Genomic DNA, 4,556 nt, shown 5'->3' with positions numbered 1-4,556 from the left:
CACACACACACACACACACACACACACACACACACACACACAGGCTTTATAATAAGAGTAGTTTTCTCTATACTAAAGAAGCATGAAGAAAGGACTCTCCACTCCCCAGGTGCCCTAGCAAGCCCAGAATCTTAGGATCACCAGAGAGTGGAGCACAACATCTGATCCAACAAAACCAGGAGTGCCTGGGGCTAGCAGGAGCAGGGACACAGGAACAGTGGCTCAGGTTCTTTCTTTCCACTCAGCAATAGTCTACCTTGGTTTAGAACTCAGCAGACAGCCCCATGGCCTCCAAGAGGAGGCACCACTTCAAGGCACTCCAACACACCCAGTATCTTAGGATCCCAGGATGCCAGGATCCCAGGATCCCAGGATCCCAGGTTCTTGGTCACACCAGGATGTCAGAGTCTAAGAGGAAGTTTGACTACCAAGAACTCTGACACACCCAGAATCTCAGGATCACAGGAACCCAGAATCACATGATCACAGAGAAAGCTGGACTCTGAGGAGTTCTAACTTAACTGGGATTACAGGAAGGATAGGCTCCAATCAGATATATTGAGGGCAGGGAGCACTTGAGATAATCAGATGGCAGGAGGCAAGCATAAGAACAGAAGCAACAGAAACCAAGGATACTTGGCATCATCAGAACCCAACCATCCCACCATAGCAATTCTTGGATACAATATCACACCAGAAAAGAAACACATGGATCTAAAGTCACTTTTCATGATGATGATAGAGGACTATAAGCAGGAAATAAATAACTCACTTAAAGGAATACAGGAGAACACAGAGAAGCCCTAAAAGAGGGAACTACAAACAACCCTTAAAAAATTACAGGAGAAAAAATACAAAAAGGTAAGGGAATTGAACAAAACCATACAGAATATAAAAATGGAAGTAGAAACAATAAAGAATCACAAAGGGAGACAACTCTGGAGATAGAAAACCTAGGAAAGAAGTCAGAAGCCAACAGAATACAGGACATAAAAGAGACAATCTCAGGTGCAGAAGATACCATAGAAAACACTGAAACAACACTCAAAGAAAATTCAAAATGCAAAAAGACCCTAACCCAAAATATCCAAGAAATCCAGGACACAATGAGAAGACCAAACCTAAGGATGATAGGGATAGATGAGAAGGAAGATTTCCAACTTAAAAGGACAGTAAATATCTTCAACAAAATTATAGAAGAAAACTTCCCTAACCTAAAGAAAGAGATGCCCATGAACATACATGAAGCCTACAGAACTAAAACTACTTTGGACCAGATAAGAAATTCCTCCCTTCACATAATAATAACACCACCAAATGCACAAAACAAAGAAAGAATATTAAAAGCAGTAAGTGAAAATGGTCAAATAAAATATAAAGGCAGATATATCAGAATTACACCAGACTTCTACCCAGAGACCATGAAAGCTAGAAGATCTGGGGAAGATGTCACACAAACCCTAAAAGAACACAAAGGCCAACCCAAGCTATTATACACAGCAAAACTCTCAATTACCATAGATGGAGAAATCAAAGTATTCCATGACAAAACCAAATTTTTTGACTTTTTTTTTAATTGGGTATTTATTTCATTTACATTTCTAATGCTATCCCAAAAGTCCCCCACACACTCCCCACCCCCACCCCCACCCACTCCCAATTCTTGGCCCTGGTATTCCCCTGTACTGAGGCATATAAAGTTTGCACAACCAATGGGCCTCTCTTTCCAGTGATGGCCGACTAGGCCATTTTCTGATTCATATGCAGCTAGAGACACAAGCTCCGGGGGGTACTGGTTAGTTCATATTGTTGTTCCACCTATAGGATTGCAGATCCCTTTAGCTCCTTGGGTACTTTCTCTAGCTCCTCCATTGGGGGCCCTGTGATCCATCCAATAGCTGACTGNGAGCATCCACTTCTGTGTTTGCTAGGCCCCGGCATAGTCTCACAAGAGACAGCTCTATCTGGGTCCTTTCAGCAAAATCTTGCTAGTGTATGCAATGGTGTCAGCGTTTGGTAGCTGATTATGGGATGGATCCCCGTATATGGCAGTCTCTAGATGGTCTATCTTTTGTCACAGCTCCAAACATTGTCTCTGTAACTCCTCCTTACATGGGCGTTTTGTTCCCAATTCTAAGAAGGGGCAAAGTGTCCACACTTTGGTCTTCGTTCTTCTTGAGTTTCATGTGTTTTGCAAATTGTATCTTATATCTTGGGTATTCTAAGTTTCTGCGCTAATATCCACTTATCAGTGAGTACATATTGTGCGAGTTCTTTTGTGATTGGGTTACCTCACTCAGGAGGATGGACCTGAAGCACAAAACCAAATTTACACAATATCTTTCCACAAATCCAGCCCTTCAAAGGATAATAAAGGGAAAACTCCAATGAAAGGAGGGAAACTACGTACTAGAGAGAGCAAGAAAATAATCTTCCAACAAGCCTAAAAGAAAAAAGCCACATGAACAGAAGTCCAAATCTAACAAGAAAAATAGCAGGAAGCAACAGTTATTTTTACTTAATAACTCTTAATATCAATCTACTCAATTCCCCAATAAACAGACATAGACTAACAGACTGGTTACATAAACAGGACTCCACATTTTGCTGCATACAAGGAACCAACCTCAGTGACAAAGACAGACACTACCTCAGAGTAAAAGACTGGAAAACAAGTTTTCAAGCAAATGGTCCCAAGAAACAATATGTAGAAGCTATTCTAATATAGATAAAAATTGGCCTTCAACCTAAAGTTACCAAAAAAGATAAGGAGGGACACTTCATACTCATCAAAGGTAAAATTTACCAAGATTCAATTCTGAATAACTATGTTCCAAATTCAAAGGCATCCACATTCATTAAAGAAATGTTACTAAAGCTGAAAGCTCACAAAGCACCACATACAAGAATAGTGGGAGACTTCAACACACCACTTTCACCAATGGACAGATCATGGAAACAGAAATTAACAGAGACACAGTGAAACATAGATAAAATGTTCTATAGATATCTGTTAAATGCATTTGTTTCATAATTTCTGTTAGTTTCACTGTGTCTCTGTTAATTTCTGTTTCCATGATCTGTCCATTGATGTAACTTCTTCTCAGCACATCATGGTACCTTCTCAAAAATTGACCATATAATAGGTTACAAAATAGCACTCCACATATACAAGAAGATTGAAATGATCACATGCATCCTATCAGATCACCATGGACATAAATAATAGAAAGCCCATATACATGTAGAAGCTGAACAACACTCTACTCAATGATAACTTGACCAAGGAAGAAATAAAAGAAGAAATTAAAGACTTTGAAGAATTTTATGAAAATGAAGCCACAACATACCCACACTTATGGGACACAATGAAAGCAGTCCTAAGAGGAAAGCACATAGCTCTGCATACCTCCAAAAAGAAACTGGAAAGATCATACACAAGCATCCTGACAGCACACCTGAAAGCTCTAGAACAAAAAGAAGCAAATTCAAGTAAGAGGAGTAGTCAGAATGAAATAATCTAACTCGGGGCTGAAATCAACAAAGTGGAAACAAAAAGAGCTATACAAGGAATCAACCAAACCAGGAGCTATTTCTTTGAAAACAAAAAATAAACAAAATAGACAAACTGTTAGCAAGGCTAACTAGAGGGCACAAAGACAGCATCTGATTGACAAAATCAGAAATGAAAAGGGACATAACAACAGAAACTGAGGAAATAAAAAAAAATCATCAGATCCTACTACAAGAAACTATATTCAACACAACTGGAAAACCTGGATGAAATGGAGAAATTTCTAGACAGATAATAGGTACCAAAGTAAAATCAGGATCAGATTAATGACCTAAAAAGCCCCATATCCCCTAAAGAAATAGAAACTGTCATTAATAGTCTCACAACCAAAAAATGCCTAGTACCTGATGTGTTTAGTGCAGAGTTCTATCAAACCTTCAAAGAAGACCTAATGCCAATACTCCTCAAACTATTCAACAAAATAGAAACAGAAGGTACTCTACCCAATTCATTCAATGAAATCACAGTTACTCTGATACCTAAACCACACAACGACCAAAGAAAAACTTCAGACCAATTTCCCTTATGAATATCAATGCAAAAATACTCAATAAATTTCTTGCAATCCAAATCCAAGAACACATTAAAAGGATCATCCATCATGATCAAGTAGACGTCATTCCATGCATGCAGGGATGGTTCAACATATGGGAATTCATCAATGTAATCCACTATATAAACAAACTCAAAGACAAAAACCACATGATCATCTCATTAGATGGTGAGAAAGCATTTGACAAGATTGATCAACCCCTTCATGAGAAACGTCTTGGAAAGATGAGGAATTCAAGGCCCATATCTAAACATAGTAAAAGCAATATAGAGCAAACCAGTAGCCAACAACAAACTAAATAGAGAAACTTGAAGCAATCTCACTAAAATGAGGGACTAGGTAAGGCTGCCCACTCTCCTCTACCTAATCAATATAGTACTTGAAATCCTAGCCAGAGAAATTAGACAACAAAATGAGATCAAAGGAATA

Source organism: Mus caroli, chromosome 12 (genome assembly GCF_900094665.2).
Source record: "Mus caroli chromosome 12, CAROLI_EIJ_v1.1, whole genome shotgun sequence".
NCBI classification, from domain to species: domain Eukaryota; kingdom Metazoa; phylum Chordata; class Mammalia; order Rodentia; family Muridae; genus Mus; species Mus caroli.
Note: the sequence above shows the minus strand (reverse complement) of the source record.